Here is a 26,040-nt window from a genome sequence, read left to right on the forward strand (position 1 = left end):
CTTCCCAAATCAGGTCATTCACTACTCCAATCTATCCTCCACATAGCTGTTTAAATAAGTTTCCACAGGATGCTGATTTTGAAACACCAAAATAGAAAATATGAACCTCTTATCCCAGTATTTAAGAGAAGGGGAACAAAATAAACATTTAGCACCTACTATATCATCTGTATGACTCATTTAGTTATATACTGTATATTGTCAGTCAATAAACATTTATCAGATGCCTACTGATTAGAGGCTCTATGGAGCTAAAAGTCTAATATGGGACACACCAGGAAACAAATATGTTCAAACAAGTAACATTGAGGATAAATTGTAAATAATCAGCCAAGGAAAGGTAGTGATATTAAAGGAAATCAGGAAAGGTTTCCTATTGAATGCAGAATTTTAGCTGGGACTAGAAGGAAGCCAGGGAAGCCAGAAGGAGGATATGAGCAGGGAAAGTATTTCAGGCATGAGGACATATTGTTTCACATCGCCATTTCAAACATTTTTTGTGTCTATTATCTGGACGCTCAATGAGCACCTAGAGACACATGCCTTCGATTTCTCCTCTATCTTCTACAACAATCCACACATACCTCAATTCATACAAATAATAAAATCATGGAATCTTTAAGTTGGAAAGAAGCCACTTCCTCAGAGGTCATCCCATAAAAACGTCTCTGAGCCTCAATTTCTTCATTTACAGAATGAAAGTATTTGACCACACATAAAATCACAAAATCTTGGAGTCAGGAAGATCCTGAAAAGCCATCTAGTCTAACACATCTATGTACAAAAATCTTGTCTACCATTTAACCCAACTTGAGCTCAAAGTTCTGTAATGAAGGGGAAGCCTACAATTTCCCAAAGCAGTTCATTCTTCTTCTGGACACTTCTAATTGTCCTGATATATTTCTCAACATCACAGCATAAATTTCTTTCTTTACAATTCCACCCATGCCCCAAGTTCTACCCCCTGGGATCATTCAAGACAAGCCTATGCTACCTTCTGAGGTCTCTAGTAGATTCTATAATATTCTATGATCTGATGGACCCTGGTCTGAAGTAAAAATTCCTTCTACTATATATGACAAGGTGAATAAATGAATAATAAAAACTCGCACGTGCATACTGCTCTAAGGCTTATGAATGAATGAACAACTACTACTTCCCAACAAACAAAAATAGGTGCTTGTCTCAGCTTTCTGAGAATGACTGGTAGACTGAACTCTTATCCCCTGTGAAAGAATACATAATTACTTTATCACCCCCATCAGAGTTCTGCAGCACCCAGAGTTTTGAGATGGAAGAAGCTCTGTCCTCTGCCAGGAGATCAGATTCCAGATAAACTGATGCAGGACACTGGAGGACAGGCTGGTGAGGGTAGGAGGGAACAGGGAATCACACTGTCCTATAACATAGCTAAATTGTGTTTCCTGGAGAGAACAATGTACGGACACTGGGAAGAAAAGCTTTCTGTTATTCTAGGGTTGCTCTGGTGGTCTTTTTTTTTTTAACAACCTTTACCTTTTGTCTTAGAATTGCTACAAAGTATTAGTTCCAAGCTAGAAGAGCAGAAAGGATGCTGAGCAACTGAGGTTGTTGTTATAATATATCATTTGCCCAGGGTTACACAGTTAGGAAGTCTCTGAGGCCAAATTTGACCCCAAGAGCATCCAACTCTAGGTCTGGTTTTCTCTCCTATGAGCCACCTAGCACCCCTGTCATTGATTTCTAGTTTCTGAACATACTACCACCATCCATAAGTGGTGGCTCATAAATGAGGCTGAGGCCACCATATGCTCCAAGAAGAGCAAAATAAAATGGAAGTAGGAAAGGAGAAAAATTCTAATGAGGGAGAAAATCTATTAATGGCCAGGACAGTACTGTTACTGTTGTTTTTCAGTCATTTCTGAGTCTTCATGTTTTCCTGGCAAAGATAGTAGAATGGTGTGCCATTTCCCTCTCCAGTTCATTTTACAGATGAAGAAACTGAGGCAAACAGGATTAAGACACTGATCCAGAGTCACAGAAATGCTAAGTATCTGAGATCACACTGGAACTCAGGTCTTCTCGACTCTAGGCCCAGTGTTCCATCCACCTAATTGCCTCCTGAGAAGCATAAAATCAAACATTGCAAAAGTTTTTTAAGAAGTATTATAATGCCTTCTTTTAAAAAAAGTGAGTTTTTTCACCTAACCTACAGAAACCCAATGAATGCTATTTTATATAAAAATATCAGATGATAAAGCTGGGCAAGGAATTAATCATCCGTCAGAAAGCATTTATTACATGCCTACTAAGGATGAAAAAAATAATAAAACAATATCAAAAGAAACAACATTTACATATATAATTTAAGACAAAGGAGATGCCTATAATGTACTTTGCAAAGTGCCAGGCACAAAGTAGGTGCCACATACATGCTTATTCCTCCCTCCCTCCATATAAGTAAAGATATATATATAATATATATATATATTATATATATATATTTGTGTGTATGCATGTATACGCATACACATATACACACACAAAATACAAGATAATGGGGGGGACACCAGAAACTGAGGAGTTGCCTTACCCAAATGGTACTACTCTGCTTTGAAGAAAACTAGGAATTGGGGCACAAAGGTCAAAATGGAATCCTTTGAAGAAAACTAGGAATTGGGACACAAAGGTCAAAATGGAATCCACGCCTAAACAAATTAGAGAGAAATGGAATGCTATATGTGAGAAACAAGAAGGTCAGTTTGGCTGGCCCAGAGAAGATACTAAGGAGAGTAAAGTTGTGACCCTGAAAAAAGTCTGGAGATAGATTGCAAAGGATTTTTAAAATGCAAGAGAGGAGTTGCCATTGTGTCTTAGAGGCTATTGGGAAGGAAGGAAGGAAGGAAGGAAGGAAAGAAGGAAGGAAGGAAGGAAGGAGAGAAAAAGAAAGAGAAGGAAGGAAAGAGTGAAAAGAAAGAAAAAAAAAAAGGAGTCCAGACTCTTCATACAATAATCCAGACCTGCAACAGTAAAGTGCTACAGTGAAGAAACTGTTGGGACTTGGTGCCTAAATCTTTCACCTCCATAATGTGCCCATTTACTCCCTCTTCCAGTTGAACAGTGACTGTCATCCTGCCATTGACACAATACTTATAGACCACTCCAGCCTGCCCGGAAATTTACATGGAAGCAAGGGATCAAAATGCCCTTTCATCTAAAGAACTGTAAATTAACTCTCTGCCTTTTTAATTACTCTCAATTACTTTCCCACTATTAGTAAGGGTTTCTTATTTAAAAAAAAATTCAAGTCTAATCAATATATTCAGTATATCCCTGCTGATTAGCGCAAGTCTCACTTCACCAGGATGCTGGAGCTGTGCCAGGCTTACCTAGCACACAATTAAGTGTCTGGTAATGCCTGCCGCTTGCTGCTCAGCAGGCCTCATGAGTTAATAGGGAAAGAACGGGATTTACATTTGCTTCTACCAGCCCCTATGTGCCCTTACTCTTGCATCTGCTTTGTGGCACGCACATAGCATGCCCGAGGAAAGCAAAGTCGAAAACAATCACACAAACCTAAGAGGCACAGGAGCACGAGAAAAGAATCTAAACTCATCATCTTCTCATTTTCAGCAAATCCTCCCAGAAATAAGATCCTTTTCTTCTCTCATCGCCTCATACATCGTCAATGAGGAAATTCCAAAAACAGTAAAGCCTCATTAGTCCAGAAACACGAAAACGCATGGTATGAACTCCAGTTAATGTGCCTTTGAGTCAATTTTCAATCAACATAGATCATTTAATAAGAAATTAAGAGTATTACAAACTTCTCACACTCCTACGAATAGGGTGTTAATGAGATTTTGTTGTAGGATGGCTGGTTGATTAAGTTCCTAGAGAGAGGCATCTACCCAACAGGGCAGGAGTATATACATCTGTCCATACGGTTACCTTAAAACTGATCCTTCCCACAACCACCCAAACTATTATGAATTGGTGTAGATGCTCTTGAAACCAAGTCAGAAAGCATGAACCAATGGAAGAGAGATACCAGAGGCAAACTGGATGTCATTTATGTTGCAAATACTGACAATTCTGAAGAGCCTGATCCTGGTTCCCCAAATTCTTGAGCCCCAAACTTGTATCTCCCTCTCCCCCAACCACCAATGGATCTTTTTGACAGAATGAGCATAGTCACTTCACAGTTTGTTAAATCATTCTGGACAGACCTGGTCTGGTTTCTGACAGGTCCTAAAGATAGCTGTTTACAACTCAGTTTATCTTTTGACAACTCCCTGTGGCAACTAGCTTATTCCCCATGGTATCTGGTAGCTACTGTCTAATTTCAGACTTAATAACTTAATGAATCCCTAAATCAATTTTTAATAATCCCAGATAATTTAAGAACAAATTAAGAGGATGCAAATTTCTCTTGCTTCCCAATTTCACATAGATGCCACATTAATCTCCTTAATGTACAGATTAGATTATTTTAATTCCATTGCTCAAAAACCTCCATAGCTCTTGAATAGACTGAATCAAGCCTAATATACTTAGGTAGGCATTCCAGACATTCACTTACCTTCCTGCCCTGCACTAGTCCTTGTGTTCTGCCCAAAGTAAATTACAGGTGTCCCTTCCACATTGCTGAGGTATGGGGAACAGCATCCCTCGGATCTGGAAACTCTATATAAAAAATTTTGGCCCTCTCTTTGTATTAGAGAATGTCTGCATTTTTTCTTTCTTTTATGGACTGTTTTATAGTACCTTATTATGCATTTAAGAGTTATGAAACTTTTAAAGATATCTTTACGTTTCTTGCCTTTGTGTGTCATCGATTGGCTTTTGTGTTCCTTTCACAAACTTTAACTTATTTTAACTTTAAGAAAAGATTGTGTATATTTGTGATATTAAAAGATAAAACATGTCAAGACACAATACTCAATTTACATTTTCTGCAATTCTGAGTTGTTTTTTTTCTGTATTGTCTGCGGGCCTTTGTGTGTCATTTGTAGCATCCACCAAATTCCCCCCAAAAATCCCACTTAATTTCTTACCCCAATCAATGATATATGGAAATCACAATAGAGAAAGTAGTGATGTGGAAGGCATACCTGTATTACTAGTTCTCTAAAATGTTCTACCCTTTCCAATCTCTGACTCTGCCCAGATTCTATTTTATATGGAGAATGGCCTTCTCCCTATCTCAAGTCTATCACCATGCCTCAGTTCCTTCAGATTCCAGTTTAAATATACTGCATGCATACAAGTACATATATATATATATATATATGTGCACGTATCTCTATAGTGCATGCTCCTTACATTATACACATACATACACTTTCTCTCTCTTTCTCTCTCATTATCCTCCAAATTAATGGCAATCTCTCTCCCAATAAAGGTACTCAACACTGTCCCTCTCTAATGTCTATATTCAAATGTGTATCACATTTACTTCTTTATATTTCCTTTCCGTTCCTCTCTACCCACCCCACCACCACTACATAATGGAAAGCTTTCTGAGGGCAAGAACATGATATCACTATTTTTCTACACATCTAGAAGAATATGTTGCAAACAGTAGGCACTTAACAAATACCCATTTGGGGCAGGAACATGTGTTTTCACTATTTTTCTCCATGTACCTTGAAGAATACATCGCATACAGTAGGCACTTAACAAATGTCCATTCTATATCCTTATTCTTAAAGAGATAGTTGCCTTTTCATACCCTTCTCTGTACTATAGCTCCCTCGGTGATGTCCTCTCTCATATTCCCAAATAGTCAGTGCCCGCATCCTCCTAAAACCATCAAAATGGTTCCAAGAATCTGACCCATTCATTTACACTAAAATACAAATGACTGATAAAGCATTGGGTTACCCACCCCAGGATGCTCCTTAAACTCAACACCAAACCTCAAATCAAAACAAGTCATCTCTAGTGGTGGACCTTCAGGCATTTAAGAACCCACAGGGAGGAGACCCTGTTGAGCAAGGAGCCTTCCTTATTCGGTGGGGCAATTCCTGGATTTTAAACATTTTTTCCCCCAACAATGTCAAAATAAAGCAAAGACTAATGCATTTTTGTAGTCCTCCAGTGCTGAAAATTCCACACCTGCCTGGTCTGCTCAGCTTCCTCCAAGTGAAAAAACAGATAAACTATGTCCATGAAGGGACAATTATTTATGTTAGGATAATTATAACAATAACAATAATTACTAACATTTATATAAGGCTACAGGCCAGGCACTGTGCAAAGTGCTTTAGAATTATTCACATTTGATCCTCACAACAACCTTGAGGGGAAGATACCATGTTATACTTATTTTACAGATGAAGAAACAGAGGCAAACTGTGAGTGACAGTCACAAAACTAGCAAGTGTCTGAGGTGAAATTTGAACTCAAGTTTTCATGACCCCAGGCCTGGCTCTCTATTTACTATGTCACTAAGCTTCCCCAAAGATTTATGTCATAAAAAAATATTTTTTTAAAGGCAGTTTGGGAAGGCATATTGAACTTTGAGTCAATGGACATGAATTTAAGTCTGTTATTTGTCACTTGATGTGACTAAGGCTTAGTTGTCTCATATGTAAAATGGATATAATAATATCCATAATACCTCCTTGGCTAAACTATAGGAAGGAAAGGATTTTATAAATTCTAAAGGTATTATCTTCTGGAAAATGATAGCTTTTCTAACAGCATCCTTTATCTTGTAAACAGATTTTTATTCCCTTAAAAAGCCAGTTCCCAGTGATTTTAAAATCTGGTTTGATTTCCCAACAAAATTCTTAGCTGTAACTTTTCAGAAACACATATGTATAAATCCCAGGATGCTTGTATAAATGGGTTATTCTACCAGGCACCCACAAGCAATGCAATTGTGGCAGATCTCTTAAATTATGTGTCTCCTTTCTCTAACTGGAAAACAGGGCTAAAATTATACTTCTGATCCTACCCCCTCTACCCCAGAGGGACTTAGTAGGGCCAAATAAGATGGTCCTTATGGCACACTGAAAGCACTTTGGAAATAAAAGCAATTTATTATCTCAAGGAAATCCATAGACTCAGGAGATTCATGGGCAATGTGACCAAACATTACCCTATAAACTAGCCCATCAGTATCAAATGTGCAGCCCACAATGTAGTTGGAACCAGGTTAAAATGTAATTGGGAAATATTTAACAAAAATTATGATAAAACATAAATAATATTATATTTTAAACTGTCATTATACAGCCAGCTGGGATCTGTAAGCACAGATTAGTGGTCCTGTTTCTACTTGAGTTTGACGCCTCTGCTTATAAACTAATATGGCAAAATAGTCCATTTTAACCTTAGTTTGTCTTCTAAGTCCTTGATCCTAATTTTACCACAAAAATAATGCCTTACTTATACTGTTATAAGTAACTTTGTACTTTCTAAGGGCAGCTAGATGGCACAATAGAGAGAATAACAGGCTAAGAGTAAGGAGGACCAATCTTCCTGAGTTCAACTCTGACCTTCGACAGTTGCCAGCTCTATGACTCTGGGCAGGTTCACTTAAATTGCTTGCCTCAGTTTCTCCATCTATAAAATGAGCTGGAAAAGAAAATGGCAAACCATTCCAGTATCTTTGCAACAAAATCCCAAATGGGATCAAGAAAAGTCGGACATGATTAAACAACAAAAATAACAAAGGCTACTACTGTTGATGAGGAGGAGGATAGATAAATGCAACTGAATAACTATTAAGGAGAAAATCATCATCATTCTCATACCAGAGCACATTTGAACCCAGGCTTTTTCCACAATGAATGATGTCATCCCCACAACAAGTTCTCTCTCTCACTCGGAGTCAGACTTAAATATATAACAGTAGCATGTGATAGGAAAGGGAGAAATAAAGCAGGAATAGAAGTCTGGGGTTCAAACCTCAGCCCCGTCATTGGTCCCTTTGTGACCTTGGACAAAGTCATTTCCTGTCATTTATGAGCCATTTTCTCATCTCTAAATCAGAGGAGAGGGAGGAGGGGATGGAGAAGATGGTATCTAATGCCTTTTCCAGCTCTGCATTTATATTCTTAGCTATGGACACCCATGTTGCCAGCCACTCAAGAAGGGAACCTTCCATATATGCACCACCAGCGAAGCAAGCCCGAGAAAGGAAACTTTAGGCAGGACAGCCACATGGCACCTGAAAATAAAGGCTGGCATCACCACAAAACAGTCTGTTTCAGCAGACTGTCAATGATCCGCTAGAACTACAGGAAAGATGGACTGCCAGATTAGCTGAAATAACTTCCAGTTAGAAATACACTTACACAGGTGAGAAATTAAGAAATCTCCTAAAATGGGCTCTCCAATGAATATTTGTCCTTGGTGAAGCACGTAGCTCAAAGTCATTTTAACGCCGTAAATGACCATTACACCTCGGGGAGTCTATGGGGAAAAAATGGCATTCCCTGCCTGGCCTCATCTCAACATTCTCAAGTTATTACAGTATCAATTTACATGGATCTTTCAGCATTTATAGTCACTAAATATGCTTTGGGAAGCAATAAATACTTAAAGTTTCTCTGACTGTAAGGTCATTTCTGTGTAGTTCACTTCAAGTTCTCCTCTTCTATCCGCCCAATATATTCTGTCCATCTCTGACTTCTGAGATGAGATAGTAACATATAAAGGTAGTGGTAGTGGCAGTATCATAGCCATAGAATACTGAATTTGGAAGAAGAAAGACTTGGCATAAAAACTTTCTTTCTATGACTGAAGCAAAACTGAAGATTCATTATTCAAGTTTGTATGTGTTTGTTCATCAAATTTTTGCCTCTAACTTTTATTATCTATATGACTATGGATAAGGCATTAAATGTCTGAGCCTCATTATTCTCTTTTGTAATATAGTGGTAGTCTCTTCAATGCGGTAATTTGTATAAAGTACTATATAAGTGTCAGTTATTAATATTATTATGCGGCATCCTACAAAAATCTCTCAAAGCCCTTTTCCAAACCTTCCTAAGTACTAAGTATCCCTAATTTTGAGTATCCCCACTATATCTGGATCAGTTCCTTTTCTCTATACAGTTAACACATGAACAACAAATGCTGAGTAGAAAATACACTGGACTTACCATAAATCTGAAGCTCAAGTTCCAATTTATGTTCTTAGTAGCTGTTTGACAATTAGCAAGCCATTAAATTACCTGAGCCCCGTGTTGGAAAAAGGAAACAAAAATACTGGCATTATATGTACTCCCATGAGGTTCCGGTATGATATAAATGGGTTTTTATTTTTTATTTTTCCCACAAATAGTCTAAGGTAACAGATGTATTCATCTGAAAATGACTCCAGGCACACAAGGGAAAAGCAGTAATCAAAGTCAAAAATGGTGATTTTTTTCATGGGGAAAACTGTGATCAATGTAATAAAAATAATAATAGCATATATTTAGGTACTTTGAGCTTTACAAAGTACTATGTTGGATCTTTGTAACATCTTAGTGAGATAGATGGTATTATTAGTATCCCAATTTTACAGATGAGAACAATGAGACACAAAAAAGCTACTTAAGTCATTTGCTCAGGGCCACACAGCTAAAAATAGATCTTTATCAGGATTTGAACTCAGTTATTCCTGACTCCAGGTCCAGCACTCTATCCATAGAGCTAGCTAATAAATGTAAATGAGTTTAATTCTACCCTTGGATCCAGAAACATAACTTTCATGGGCATAAGCAGGAAACAAATTTCCCACAAATTACTTTGTGGCAATTACCCAAAGGAAAAAAACACATCCCCCAAAAGGTAAGAATCATCTCACTTCCTGCTCTTCCCTTTTCAGATGCAATCAGAGCAGTTGCTGTCTCTAATGATATTGATCAACCATTTCTACATAATATTTTTAACAGAAACTATGGATCATATCCAAGTGCTAAACATGGACTATGATGAAGCAAAGAGAGCTGAGTGGGAGTAATTCTCAGCAGAATAAGTTGCAGAGATCTAAGTAGGTCAAGAAGCAGCTAGGTGGTTCAGTGGAGAAAGCATTAACCTTTTAAGTGAGTGGATCTGAGTTCAAATCCAGTATTAGACACCTCTTAGCTATATCGTTTAATTATAAGCTACATCAATTAATTAAATGAGCAAGTCATTTAACCACTATTGCCTCAGTTTCCTCACCTGCAAAATGGGGAATATAATAACATCTACCTCTCAGAGTTGCTGTAAGAATCAAATAATATTTGTAAGACATCAAAGACCTAGTAAGTGTTACTTCTAAGTAAGAATCTAAGTAGGTTCTTAGCCTTTTCTCTCTTTTTCCCTTCAAAAAATCAGGAAAAGATCCCAAGATGGTCAAGAACAAGCTGGAACAGAGGCAGGTTCTACTGGCTAACATGATCCAAGCAAGCACTATCAGCTTTTAATGAGTGAAACATGCCACAAGAGACCTCCTGTTAATAAATCCTGTTAATAAATCCAAATCCTGGTTCATCTAATTATAACATTTACTATTACATCTGACTATGTAGACATGAGACTTCCACATTTCTTAATTATGTTTAATTCCAGGAATAGTGTTCCATTTAATCACCACTCTAAAACGCTACAGAAGTTTGACTGGGTAAGTACCAAATTCTCCAGAGAGGCTATAAAAGCAGATAAGGAAGTCTAGGCCATCTCTTTAAAAAGTTATTGTCTAATTTTTGTTTTTTAATGAATCCTGGGAAGGACTCCCACAGTAGTCTCCTCATAGGTCCTGTTCAAATACAAGCATTTGCAATCTCTACTGATGATGCTACAGCTGAACCCCCAACTTGGCATGGGATCACACTACATGAATCATAGCATACACCACTCAACCTAAAATCCAGCCAATCAAAGCAGAAACTCCCATTATTTAACCTCCACTTAGAGGAAACTGAGAATTCCAAGCCACAGGCTTAAAAATAGCCCTCAGATGTCCAAAGTATTCATCAGATATCTCAACTTGAAAAGTCAACATAACATTACATTCATTCAATCGATACTTCTACTCTCACAGGAGCCTCGCCACACCACCCACAAGTATTCTAAAGCAGCTTTTTAAAAAATGCCTAAAGTTATATGATGATACATATAACTGACATTTATACTGTCATTAAACACATCTGTCACTAAATTTAATCTGCATTACCCTGGCAAGTGCTCAGATATTTAGAAGTGTTAAGTAATATTCAAAGATATTTAGTAGTATTAATAACTTCAGGTTTACTTCAAAATATGAAACATTAATAGCAGCTCTTGAGTGCTCACTTTCAACCTTCAATAGCACTGAGGGTAATTTTTTTTTTTAGATTTGGAATTTGATTTAGCATTAGTCCTGAAGCTACAATTAAACTTCCAGTTAACCTTTTCTATCTGTGCTTCATTCAACAGCTGAACTAATCTTTGACATCTCCAAGAGGGGTGATGGTAAGGGGGAAAGGAGAGAATGAAAAGTTATTTGCAAATGGTCTGCAAAAGGCAAGTATTAGCAAGCAGTAGATGAATTTCCAATATTTCGGTGGTAAGAACAACAACCTTTTCCCAGGGCTCAGAAATCAAGTAACCTGGAATGATACTGAGCCGGGCATAAAAAATCAGTGAGGAAGTGAGTAAAAAACTGAATCCTTGGGAAATTGGGCACTTCCCTCTTGGTCCTCCTGAAGCCACTGTTAATATATATGGCAAACATAGCCCATCATTAAGAGAATAACCAGAGACCAAGAGTGTTTGGGGCATCATGGATCATCATGGAAAAGAAGTAACTGAATGGAGTTTAGACAACTGGCTTGTCCTCTACTCCCCAGTGTCCTGGGGGTCAGGTCAGTTACAAAGCAGTCTTGGAGATCTGAAATTAGAAGGGGACAAGCCTGGGAGGTCTGGTCCTGGGAAAAAAAGAAACTTCCAAAAGTCATCTACCAGTTCTCTGGCACCCGGTGGGTTACTGGTGGTGATAGAGTGATTTAGAGTGAAACTCAGAATAAATGTTTCCTTCTAACATCAAGTCAGCTCCACCTAGGGGACAGAAGCAACTCTGAGAACAAAGGGTGGGGAAAGGCTGAATCCAAAAGGAACTGGATTCCCCAGATTTCTGAGTCAAATCAGTTGAACTTCAGCTGCAGAGATTTAAATTCAGTAGAGCCTTAAGGATGAGGTACACATCTAAGAACCAATAGTGTCACGGAATTACAGAATCACAGTTAGTTAAAAAAAGAATCCTTTCTACCCAGATGTGGGCCAGTGGTCAATCAGCCTCTGCTTAAAGACTCTAGTAATGGGGAACCCCCACTACCTACTGGAACAGCCTCCTGTGGGACTACAGTCTGCTTTATCTAAATCTGCCTGTCAGCAGCTTGTACACAGAGCTCCTAATTCTGTGCCCTGGAGCTAAGCCAAGCAAGTCTAAACCTTTCTCTATATGACAAAGCAGGTCAAAAATTTTGACAATAATCATCATTTCCCAGCTATATCTCCTCTGATCCAAACTCAGCATCCCTAGTTCCTTCAACTGGATCATCCAGCATGGTTTCCATTCCCCTCACAACTGGCGGTCCTCCTCTGGATATGCTCCAGTTTGTCAAAGTCCTTTCTAAAATATGGCACCAAGGACTGAGCATACATAATACCTAGCCAGGTAGTCTGTTGTCTGACCAGATCAGATAATGGGACTGTCACCTCCATCATCCTGGAGACTGTCTCCAATAACAGCTTTTTTGGCTGCCATGTCACTCCCAACTCACATGAAGTCCTAGATGTCCTCAAAATGAAAACTCAGGACCAGAACATATTTCTACATAAAATCCAACCTGAAAGTTGAAGAAAAGGTATGGAGGAAAGACTTGTAGACTTGTGTTTGAAAGGGAATTTGTACTGCATGACAGAGTGTCAGAAAGAACTTGTCCCATCCAGCATATGTAACAGAATGTTCTCTCCACTTTCTTAGAACTATGGTCACCCCAGCAAATCCAACCCAAAGTTTCTCTTCAATCTACTTAATAAAATTTAAACCTATCAAAACATTTCAATCCTTGTGCCAAGTCTATCCTGAGTAAGCCTCTCCAATTCAGGTCTTCTACAGCAGGTGGTTTAGAGCCTAGTCGGGCAGTGAAATGTATAGCTTATTTTGTTTAGGCAGAAATTGGCTTGGGGCAGCTAGATTGGTGTCAAATATGTTCTTCTCAATTCATGTAATCTGTAATATTAACCTGGAGCTTGTAGTGGGAAGGTGGCATTTTCCTAAGAGTAATCCTAAAAAGAAGTAAATCATTTCTACACTTATTTGGGGAAGATGAAGAAAAATATATAAATAAATATGTAATCATATAATAATAAAATGAATATGAATATAAAAATATATGAAATGTAGATTAAAAAGTACATTGAAGGACTGAGAGTCTGTCCTAGATGTAGCAATTAATTAGCCTTGGGGCATTCTGAGTCCAACTAAACCAAGTATAAGAAGGCATTTTCCTTCAGAATTGGATGGATAGGTATTTCAGGGGCAATCAATCAACAAGTATTTCTTGAACATTTAGTAAGTGTAAAATGATAAGGGAAAGAAGCAGCTAAGTGGCTGAGGGGATAGAAGGCCAGGCCTGGACATAGGATATCCTGGGTTCAAATATGATCTCATACACTTCCTAGCTGTATGACCCTGGGTCTAACCTTTACTACTCTTCTGCTTTAGAACAGATGCATCAATCCTAAAACAGAAGGTAAGGGATAAAAAAAAGGGGGGGGCAGAAAAAACGCTATGGAGGAGAGGGAAGGATACACAGTTTTAGACAACATCTGTCCACAAGAGTTTTCAACTTCACCAGAGAAGCAAGTCTAGAGCTCACACATATATGTGCTCATAGTCACAACTGGTCCTGCTCATGGACCTTGGAGGATCTCTTCTCCTAGAAGTTGTTGACTTTCATGGCATTCAAGGACCCTGTGACCTTTATAATCTCTCTAGGAACTCTGAATCCTTCTCCTACAGCCCATTCTACCACACTTGACCATGTGGCTGAGCTTTCTACCATAGCCACTATAAATGTGCCTCTCCAGGACTCCTGTCCTATTCCATATTTTTCCCTTTTTAAATAAATCCCTACTTTTTAATTCTAAGTATTAGTTTTGTGGCAGAAAAGCAATAACGGCTACACAACTGGGGTTAAGTGACTAGCCCAGGTCACACAGATAGGAAGCATCTGAGACTAGATTTGAACCCAGAATTTCCTGTCTCCTGGCTTGGCTCTCTATCCACTGAGCCACCTAGCTGCTTCCCTCCTATTTTCTGGGGAAAAAAAACAAAACAATAGGCAGGGTTCATCTAGGTGATTCAGTAGATTGAGGTTAGAGAAGGGAAGTCCTGGGTTTCAAATCTAGCCTCAAATACTTCCCACCTGTGTGGCCTGGGTAAATCACTTAATCCTCATTGCCTATCCCTTCCACTTAAAACAGATACACAGTATTGTTTCTAAGATAGAAAGTAAAGGATTAAAAGAAAAAAAAAGAAAAACCAAAAACCAAAAAAGTTTACTGGTTCCTTGATTTCCTTTTATAGACCAGCAGGAGGATCAGCAGTCTGGTCAGTCTGGAGCACAATCCCTAGCCCAGTGAAGGCACTTAGTATATAGATGCTTGCTTGCTTGATTTCTAGCAATAATACTAATAAATCAATCTATCAGTAATCACTGAAATACTCTCTTGACCCTACTCTCAAAATACTAATTTGTTCTTATATTTTGTATACACTTATTATGTGTATGTGCTGTTGATGTAAGCTCCTGAATGTTGAATTTTATTTCTATGTTCCTAGTTTAACACAGTGCTCAGCACATAGTAGATGCTTCATAAATGATTGTTGCTTGAATGGCTGACTGGCCTATCCTCAAGAATATACCAAGGGTTAGGTTTAAGCCCTTTCTTCAATCAATCAAAAAACATTTATGAAGTACCTACTATGTGCCAAGAACTGTGCTAAGTGCTGGGAATAGAAAAGGAGGTAAAAGATGGTTCCTGCCTTCAAGGAGCTTACAATCTTAAGTCCTTCACAGTAAGATACAATTAGGAGACCAAAAGGAAGGCTCACCACAATGTAGGTTCTTTAATATCCATAGAATCAACCCTTTACACTTAATACATTTCTGTTGAATGGATATGAAACAATCAAAGAACAAAACTGCATGGAATAAAGTGGTAAATTATATGGTACACATAATTAGTACTAAAAATAATATAAAGAGTATGATATAGTATCACACAGGGGGTTTAGACCCCATAGAAAGGGTTGAATCTTTCTATAATGTTGAAATCCAGCACCTTATGGAACATTTGTCTCTTTTTGCCAGAATATAAGGAATGGTCTTGGGCTCAAGATGAAGCCCTCTCTTTATTTCCATCAGCAAATCCTTTTTTCCCCCCCTCTCCCATTTTAATCCTGGTGTTTATCACAAAAGTCAGGAAAAACAAGGTTCATCAATATTCTCTTCCCCAGCAATCAAAAGAAAATCAAAGGAAATCAATCATGGTGGATAGGCCCACCTGATCCCAACAGATGATCTTTGTTTACCTATTCTGTCAATCCACAAGCCTCTCCAGAAACAGATTCCGCTTTGGGGAACTGCAGACCAATCTTTCTGGACTAGGAGTTCTTTATATAGTCTTTTGTTGGTTTTCCTCCCTGTCAGAGTCATCTTCTATTAGTACAGAGGATCCTTCCCTAGACCTAAAGACTATGGAATAGCCTGTATTTTTTTTCAGAGAGGAAAAAAAAGAGTAGCCATTGTTGGCCATCTCCCTGGAAACTTAGGGGAAGGGTTGTTTACTTGTTTTTGGATCACTCCCAATGCCAGGTCACATCTCTGTTCACTCCTAGTGAAGGAGCAAAAGCAAAAGGACCTGGGAATTGCTTTAAAGAGTGTGAAAGCAAGCATCCACATTCCTTCTCTTTTCTCCTCTGAGAAGAAAGGCAGCCTGAAAAGAAAAAGCCAGTCCCAGTCAACTAGAGAGAAGCCAGGGTTGACAGAAGAAAAGCCAAACTCAACTAACTGTAAGCCCCTGAGATAATGTCACCATTGTTCTTTTTTTGTTATATGCTACTAATATTGCATAACCCCACAATAGCAAACTAAGGGCCTCTTCAGCCTAGCTGGGGATGGCTAAATACCCACTACTCACTGGTAATTGCCTACTTCATTCTATAGGGCATAATTCATCAGCCAGATTACAGCAGGTCACACTGAAGCTTATGAGGAAGGCAGAGATGATAACACAACCTGACACAACACAGGGCATTTATGTGAGCAGCCCGAAGACCAATTGCTTTACAAAAAAACTACAGGCTAGCAAAATAACCATATAACACACAGGTCAGTGGGCACCACTCTGTTTATTGCTGCTCATTCCATTTTTGAATAGCTCAGCACATCTGTAATTGCTAGTTAACAGGCAGACTGGATCTTGACTATTAAAATTCCCCAAAAATGCCTCTGTCACTAACCAGAAGGGAAGAACCCTTGGTAGGAAGTCATTGTCAGCAAACACTCATTGCCATACTGCAGAGACAAGAAATGGTACCATCTCAGCATCTGACTGATAATTGTTCTCAATACCAGACTCTTTGAATAAGGATTTTTCAGAGTCCAACAAAGATGAAGACATTATAAATAGACAGGTCTGGGAACTTCATCACAAAGCATAGTACATAAAATTTGGCTGCTACCATCCCCATCCACTACATAGGCAAACTCCCAAAGGATTTTTTAAAATTGAGTTTTCTCAATTGTACTTAGTTCAGAAAGATAACTTTTCTTTTTTCTAAAATGTTAGAGACTTTATTGTTGAGGGGAGAAAGGGGAGGGAGAAGTACAGAAAAGAGCCCAGCAACACTCTAAAGTTTGGAGAGGGGGGTTAAGTTTTTTGTCTTTGTATTTTATGGTGCCCTGGTTTCCTGGCTGCTCTTTCTTCTCTCATTGTTCAACTGCTCCAATTTAGGAATCAAGCCTAGCTCAAGAGAAAAAAAATGATGGGGTACTAAGACTGATGATATTTCCTGGATTCTGAAAACAACAACAACAACAACAAACACATACACACACAAACACTCACATATGCTCTCTCCCAGATTATTGTTCCCATGCCACAAACCTAAACATCATTCAAGCATTTGCTAAAAATTTAGAAACCTTTCCATGGCTGGGGAAACAAAATCCTCTCCCTTAAGCAGTATGGTTGGTCTTATATTTGAATGATCCTCTGAGAACAAGTCCTCCGTTCCTCGATGCCTGCCTGACTGCCTTCCCTTTCAAAGAGGTGAACTTGCCTTTGCCGCCTGGCTAAGGGGGCCAAGTATTCTGCAGTCTTTCCTGTGGTTTCTCAGTGCATTTATTTTAATTGGGCTGGGGCTGAGGACGCAATCATAGCATCTAATCCTCACAACAAAGCGAGGATACAAATCCACAGTGATGAACAAACCAGCCTCCTCCCCCAAACCCCTTCCTCCCACCACTATAGGTTCCCCTCCGAAAAGACAAGCATTCTGGCCCCAGAATTAATGCACCGGACTGGAGGATGAGGAAAGCAGCCCGCGCTTGGGGAAGGAAGAGAAAAGGAAGGGGGAAGGGGGGAAAGGGAGGGATGAAAGTGGCAGAGATTCTATTCTTCCTTTTTTTAACCATCAAGGGGGCAAGAATAGAAACCAGAGCTGGTCAAGACCCCGGTGGGATCATCACGCAGTCCTAATCTCTGCAAAGACTAGCCTGCCGGCTCCCTCCCACCCCCTCTGCTGTCTGGTCAGGTTGGAGAGTGGGGGAGGTTCAAGCTCGTTTGTCTGACACTTGTAAATGGAAGTGGGTTCCAACTTGGAAAACAAACGCGCTGGAGACCCAGGGGCGGGGGAGGAGGAGCAGGAGCAGGGACAGAGCGGAGGGGGGGGGAAGAAAGAGGAGGATGGGAGCCAAGGAAGGGCCTCCTCAATCTCAAACCCACTACCCCCTTTCTCCAACCCCTCTCCCCATCCCAGACCACTGCCCGAAGGCATGCAAACGCCAGAATAAGCATCGCCAGCAACTCCAGCCAGAGACTGGTAGCTCTGGACTAAGGATCTTGATAAGAGGGGGAGGGTGGAAAGGAGGGTAGAGGCTAGAGGCGCGGGTGGTAGCAGGAGCTGCAGCTCTGCTCTCGAGAGACAGAAGGACCAGCATGTCACCCTGATCACCCACGCTCAGAGGCGGCAGGAGTGCAGACCGCAGCTAGCGTCTCCTCTGGTCCCTAACCCCCTCCTCCTCTCCACTGCATCAGCTCCTGGGGTTTAAGGCTAAAACAGAGGCAGCAACAACGGCGGCAGCTCCTCTCTTTTCCATCCCGCTTCCTCCCGGGGACCACCTTCTCCCTCCACTCCCAGCTCTGCCTCCGGCACAATGAGGAGCAACAGCCTCTGGGGCTTCCCCTGCTTTCTGCTCTCGCTTCACCTCCATCCCAGTTTTGCTCCCTCCTAATCCAGGCTCCTTTCCCCCATTCCCACACATCCCAGGCGTAGGCAGTTTAAGTAACCTTCCTTCCAGGCAAGACCTCTGACACCCTATCATTTTCATTACCTCAAGCCTCATTCTGCACACACACCTCCCTCTCCACCATCCTACGCCTATCTCCTCTTCCCAAGAGCCCGAGGATCCCCCGGAAAGTGAACAATAAAAGTTGCTTCCAAAGAAGAGGAATCCTCGCCCGGGGCTAACCATCACGGAAAGACTATGGAGAACCAGAAGGAGACGGGGAAAACCAGCTCTTCTAAACCTTCCCCAGTTTCCCTTCTTCACTCCTCCCCGCCTCCATTCTCTCCTGATTGACTTCAACACCCCCTCCCCACCCCAGACATGATGCACTTTCTCTGGGCGACCCCCACTGGACAGAGTCTTGGCCAGTGGCTGCACACCCTTGTCCCCGGGGAAGACGCAAATCCGGTCCTTCCTTCTCCGACCTCCCAAACCGCCAACCTCCTCGCCTCCCATCTCCTTCAGAAAAATAATGCACCCTCCCAGAGCAAGGGCATAAATGTGCTCCCGCATAGCCCAGGAGACACGCCTGCACTGTGCGTGGAAGCCAGTCTCCTCTCCCGCACTGCCTTGTCTGGGAACAAGTAGAAAGCAAACCTATTGCTAGGGACTTGGCGAGCCTGGGCTCGGAAGCACAGTCACAGACCGCCCCAGGTCTATTTTTAAAATTAAACACCCTCCCCTCACGCCCGCCAAAAATGATGCACATCCCCAACGCAGCATCCCCCTTCTCTCTGTTAAGATGCGGGGGATAACCCTCTCCTTCCGCCCATATAGCAGAATAGATTTATATATCCCCAGAAGCAAAAGTACCTCCTCCATAGAGTCCAACCCTGTGCAATTAGTTGAGCCTCCAACTGCAGAACCACCGCGGGCAAAGAAAGAAAAGAAAGAAGGTGCGGAACGAGCCACTGCTCTTGCTAGAGACCCTCTCGGCTCCGGGGGATCTCGGAGCCCCAGTCCCCGATGCCTGGCAGCACCTTGCAAAGCGACCAAACTTGCGCCTCTAGTCCCTTCCAAGTGCACTGCATCCATAGGCATTCGAAAATCCAAACGGCGCACAGTAGACAACCAGCGACAAAAGCGTGGGCACTTAGGCTGGGGCACTTTTCAGTCCACCTGCAGCTGGTTTCAGCTCAGCATCCCCGGGGCCACTCCCAGAGGTTTTCGCCTCCCCTTCCCTAGCCTAGAGCCCCGAACTTTTGCAACTCCAAAATGCCCATCTCCTCTTCCCATAATGCACGCCCGGGATGACTCTGAACAGGGGAAAAAAAAAAACAGTATCCTCTCCGCTGGCGGCAGCGGCAGCGGCAGCAACAGCTCGGCTCAGCTCAGGCTCTGGGCTGTGCAGGGAAGCAACTTTGCAAGGTGAAAAGTTTCCCCCACGCGCTTCGCCTGCTCTCGCCCCCCATACCTCGCAATACACAGTAGATTTGCACCGAACAACTGGAGCTCTGCTCTGGTTGGAAAGATCCCACGCATCAGACCGAAAAACATAACAATAATTAAAATAATAATAATAATAATACCCACGCACCCTTTTTCTCCTCCAGCAAATTAGCAACTCCACCGGGAGCTTCCCCCGTTGTCTGGCTTTTAGAGGCGCTCCATGGGAAGATGGAATCCCGCGCCCAGAGGCTGCCTCCCGCCGCCACTGCAGTAGCCTCCCGGCACAGAGAACACACCAGGACTGGGGCCGGGAGGAGAGGCGCTCAGCGCTCCGGCCCCTGCCAGGGGCTCGTAGAGGGGAGGAGGGGAGCCAAGAGGAGGAGAAAGGAAGGGAGGAAGGGGAGGGAGGCGGAGGGATGGGGGCGATATCCCAGCCCGCAGCTCTGATCACAGCGCAGCCTACCGGGAAGAGAGCCCACTCTCGACACGAGGATCCCTCTCCTGCGGCCGCCGCCGCCGCAGCAGCTGCAGCTGCTGCTGCTGCTGCTGCTGCCCCTGCTGCTGCTTCTGCTGCTGCTCGCGCTCTCCCTGCCGCCGCTGCTGCCGCCGGTGCCGCCGCTTCCAGGGCTACAGCCCCTGCTTCTGCCTCTCTTTTCTCCCCCTATCAGATCAGACACGCACTCACACACAGTCCGCTGAGCTCGCTCTTGCGCCTCTCTGGGCTCTCCCTGGCTCTAGCTGTCTCCTCCTCCCAAACTGAGAGTGAAATGGAAGAGGGAAGGAGAAGCATCACTAACAGGGATGACTGGGGATGAAGGGCTATTGCAGAGGGGTTCCGGAGAGGGAGGTGGGTACAGAGAAAGAGATGGCCTATTGGAGGGCTGTGGAAGAAAGCAGGAGGGATCTCCTCCTCCCTCCACCCCCACTACCTGGAAGCTAGACTAATTTTAGCAGGAGTCTTGAGGTCCTGAGGATGCCAATCAAAACACTTTGGGCATAAAAATACATTAAAGTCAACATTTGTAGACCACTTTATACTTTTCCAACGTGCCTCCACATTAATTATTTAAAGTGATTTTTCACAACCCTATAAGGTAAGTAGGGCAAGTGTTACCCCATTTCCCAGATAAGGAAACTGAGGCACGGGAAAATTAAGTAACTTGCTTAAGAAGGATAAGGAGATAGACAAACAACACCTGACAGACAACTAATTTCTAGTTTTTTGCTTACAAGTTGCTCAGTCTTTTCAGTTGTGCCTCACTCTTCTTACCCTATTTCGGGGTTTTCTTGTCAGAGATACAGGAATAATTTGGCATTTCTTTTTCCCCCATTCATTTTACAAATGAAGAAATTGAGGCAAACAGGAGTAAGTGATTTGCCCAGGGTCACCCCATAGTATCTGAGGTAAAATCTGAATTAGGTCTTCCTACTTCAAGGATAGGTATTCATTTATCCATCTCACAACCTAGTTTGTCCACAAAACAGGACTCCAAATTGCCTTTCTGCCCATTAGGGGACTCTTTAGCCATTGGGTACCCTGGGAGACTTTTATAAGTCAGAAAAGGTGTTTCTTTGGATCATCTATGATCTTCTCTCCCACCCTAACCTAAGGATCCTGGTCCTTTGTCTAAGAGTGGGGAGAATATTGCTGAAGCAGTCAGCTAGATAAACTTGAGGGGTCAATCAGGAAATCCAGCTTGTTATCTGCCTATTTCCAGTTACGTTATTTTTGCACCAACACCCCCACGCTGCTCTAAATCTACTTTGGTATTCTGAAACAGATCAGTCACACAAACACCCCACTCTGTGTATCCTCTCACTTCTTTCCCTTGGAGCAGACATAGGAGGCATTAACACACCCCACTATATCATCTAACATCTGTCTCTCCAAATCAGATGCAAACCACTTTGCCTCAGATGCTCTGTCTCAGTTGCCTTTAACTAAAGGGGAAGGGGGAGATACTAGTTAAAAGCAGCTCCATGATTAGCAACTTCTTTCCTGGGGTGAATACCCTTGCCCTATCCACCAAAAGCTTCCCAACCCTTCCCGTGCTCTCTGAGGAGAGAGGCTAGCAAGAATTGCTGTGAGGAAAGGGGAGGGAGTTCACCAGAGCAGCTTTGAACTCCTGATTGATTGAGTTTACCTTTCTGGTGCTCTCTCTTATTGCCTGATTCCTTTCGTCTTTACAGCTACTACATAAAGACTCCGCACCAATCCCCAAAGGTGAAAAGTTCCCTGTGAAAAGCACAGGGCCAGCCTTGCTGCCCTGACTGCCCTCATAAAACACAGAGAGCACTGGTCACCCTGCTCCTACAGTTTAATGGGAATACTAAAAAACCATGGCAGCTCCCCATGCATCAGCTAATTCAAGATAATTGGCACAAAGTGACCAAGGACCTTGCTGTCACTGAAGGCTTTAGAAATTTAGAAATTGGCAACCCCCAGAAAAGCTTACCTTTGCTCCAAGATGTTGTAATTTGAATAATTTTATTCTGACTTTGTTTTGATATCTGTAGCTACCCTGCCATTAAAAAGGTTTATTACCATTTAAATAAGCCCCCTCATTTTCCTGGTGACCAACAGAGTACAGCTTTGCATCAGAGATTTTAATAAATGAATGAATAAATTTACTACCAGACTGGTTTCGAGAAAGTACTGAGGCAACATGACTGGCAGAATAGGAATACTCACCTTGGATTAAGGCATCTGGTAGTTTGGCCTTGGGATGCTGGGAGAAGTGCTGCTGGCAATTGGGAAGGACACTTACTCTCTGCCTCAACTGGAAATTTGCAAGATGAGTGGAAGAGTGGTGTGTTCTCACTGGTCCTACTGTGCTTCCACTCAGCCATATTGTGTGTGTGTGTGTGTGTGTGTGTGTGTGTGTGTGTGTGTGTGCGCGCATGAGTATAGGTGCCATTTGTACCTTGCAGATTTGGTACCTTGCAGATAAGTGCAGAAATCTGTCTGACTTCCAGCCTTCCCAACACCCGAGGCAGTACACAGATGATAAAGTAAACACTTTTTCCTACCAACCAGACATAAGCCATTACTAGCCCTGGGTAAGAGACTTCCTGCAAAGATGATAGAGTGCTTTATCTTGGGCTGACATAGATTATAAATAGAGTATACTGGGGGACAGGAACATCCCTTTGGGCATTTTTTTTGCATAACACTCCATACATTTTACATTATTACTTTTGTTGTTCTTATTTCATAAATGAGATGTCACACTTCTGCTCAAAACCCAATGCTATTCCTACAGCTTCTCCATTGCCTATAGTTTTTATACTCTTCTACAGGTCACTTAAACTTCTCCACAATCTGGCTCCACAATATTTATCCAATAATCTTTCCCACTACTCCCCTATACAAAAACTTAACACAAACTGCTGTGTCAGTCTCTTAACTGGGACACAAATATGCTATGTGAGCTCATGACTAAACTAAGCCTTGATCTAAACTATTTCTCACCTTTAGATTATCAACTCTTTGAGGGCAGCTGTCTTTTACCTCTTTGTGTATTCCTAGAATTTAGCACAATGCCTACCTGGCAAATGTTGTTTGGCCATCACTGATGAGACTGTTTCCCTATTTGTTGTTGTTAGGCTGTTTCAGTTGTGTCCAATACTTCATGACCCCATTTGGGGTTTTCTTGGCAAAGATACTGGAGTAGTTTCCATTTTCTTCTCAGGCTCATTTCACAGGTGAGCAAACTGAGACAGTGTTAAGTCACTTTCCCAGGTCCAAAGTTATTAAGTGTCTGAGGCCAGATTTAAACTCAAGATGAGTGAGTCTTCCTGACTTTAAGCTTAGCATTCTATCCAATGTGTTACCTAACTGCATGTCTGTCTGGCATGTAAAAGGTTCTTAATAAATATTTACTGACTGACCTGTCAACTAGTATGCCATTTTCCCACTCCTTTGCCTTACAAAATCCTACCCTCATTCAACATCACACTCAAATTCATTCTTTTCTATAAAGCCTTTCTTGATCATTCCAGTCCAAATTGATGCTCACCCTTTTTAACTTCTTTAACAATTAGTTTTGATATAACTTTTGGGAGATGAGTACTCAATCAAACATATTGCTTTGCATTTTTTACTTAAGTCTTCTATGTCTTGACTACTCAATTAAACTGAAAGTCCCTGGAGGGTAAGTATCTTCTTTTACATTTTTTGTTTATTCCCCTCAGCATCTGGCACACTAGTATAGCCAATAGGTAATTGCTAAATGAATGGATTTATTTTCAAGGAATTTTCATATATATTTTATAACACATTAATTTGATACCTAGAATAATCCTATGAATATGTAATGTATGTTGTTTTTATCTTTGTGTTATTGAAAAAGAAAATGAAGTAAATGAGAGGCTTAACTGTATCTAAAGTCATACTGCTAGGGAGGGGATGAGACTTGAGCATTGTCTTCTAGATTTTTATCTACAATATGTATAACATCTGGTTCCTTGTAGGAAATGAGCAATTTATTACAAATGAACAAATTTACAAATGAACAATTTATTAGTAATCTAAAAAACAAAATAAAATGTTAATACTTATATTTCTGACTTCTTTTATTTAGGAATATTCAAATGACATTTCAAAACCATCAGCAGTGATGATGACACTTGTTGGATTTCCCTGTATATTACTACTTACTCCTCAAACCAAGGGTATCTCATCCCTTATCATTACAATAGATAGCCTAGTCACCAACTTCCCTGAAAAAAAAAGGAATCCATCTACTTCATACTCTCCCTTTCATTCCCACATTCCTCATAAATTCTTAAGATCATTCTCTACTTTCTCTTTACTCCTTCTGACTGCAGAAGAGGTACCCTTTGCTTCTTACTAGTTAATGTCCTTTTCTATAATCTTGATCCCATTCCCCACCCTTGCTTTCAGAACTTTTCTCCAGAAGTCATCCATTCTCTAAAATATTAGCAATCTCCTTCACTATGAGAGCCTTCACATCTGCCTGCAAACTTGCTCAGGTCTCATCAATCCAAAAAGAAAACAACTTGTCCTTGAGACGTCAACATCCCAACTTTTTTCTCCTCTGTTGTTAAATTTATCTAAAAGTTGTCTAAATACAACACCTCCATTTTCCATTCCATCATCAGATATTTGCAATTTAGATCCTTCTTACATATTTCTAGATTTGCAAACACTAAAATTGTTCTTTCCAGGTCATCAGGGACCACCAAATCCCTATATCATATTTGTTTATTTTATAATCCTTACAGATTTCTGTCTTAATAACAACTTTAAGACAGAAGGGCAAAGGCTGGGTAAGAGGGTTAAGTGACTTGCTCCAGGTCACAGATAGGAAGCATCTGAGATTAGATTTTAACTCAGGTCCTCTTGACTCCTGGCTTACCACTGTATCCACTGAGCCACCCAGCTGTCCCTACTATATTTATTACAATCATCTTTACAAAGTACATGCAAAGAAAATACTAAAATTAACTGAATTTGGATTAATTGTAATGAGTCATCTTTCCTGATTTTCCCAGTTGTTAGTACTCCAAATCACTTTGTATTTATTTTCATATATATTGTATATTTATTTATGTATATATTGTTTTGCCCCAATAAAGTGTGAAATTCTTGAGAGCAGGAATTCTTTCATTTTCACCATTGCATTCAAGTATAGTGCCTGACACATAGTAATCACCCTATAATTGCTCATTTAATTAAAATGAATCAAAGGTTGACCCTAAAAAGATCATTTATTTCTTTTCAGTGAAGAAGTGGGGAAATAGGGAGACAGATAATATTGATTTGAAGATGGGGTAAGGGTTATTTTTAAAAAAGCTGACTGAGGAAGTATAAAGCAAAGAGATTTATAGATTAATATCTCTAGTGAATTTTAATGCAACAATTTTAAATGGAATCCTAGCAAGAAGACTCCAACAATATATTTAAAAGATATTCCTTATGTTCAAGTTATATTGACACCAGAAATACAAGGATGGTTCAACATCAAGAATATAATGTCATTTTTTTTTCTAAAAAGTGAAATCATGATTCAATCAATTAATATGAACTTTGAAAAGTTATAACACTTATTTATGCTAAAACCCTAAAAAGTAGATATTGCATGACCATTTTGAAAAAATT

General features: G+C 40.9%; 1 protein-coding gene across 3 annotated transcripts in view; it reads right to left on the reverse strand.

The window, feature by feature from the left end:
- FAT3 (FAT atypical cadherin 3) overlaps nucleotides 1-20,664 on the reverse strand; it is a 756,780-nt gene extending 736,116 nt beyond the window's left edge. For 2 of the 3 annotated variants that reach the window (XM_056794534.1, XM_007495043.3), the window contains exon 1: nucleotides 20,065-20,319. The gene's annotated coding sequence lies outside the window, so the exon portion shown is untranslated. Of the gene's footprint in view, nucleotides 1-20,064 lie in introns of all 3 variants that reach the window. The other variant, XM_056794533.1, reaches the window with a different exon arrangement.
- Between the last annotated feature and the right edge of the window lie 5,376 nt (nucleotides 20,665-26,040).

Source organism: Monodelphis domestica, chromosome 4 (assembly GCF_027887165.1).
Source record: "Monodelphis domestica isolate mMonDom1 chromosome 4, mMonDom1.pri, whole genome shotgun sequence".
NCBI lineage: Eukaryota > Metazoa > Chordata > Mammalia > Didelphimorphia > Didelphidae > Monodelphis > Monodelphis domestica.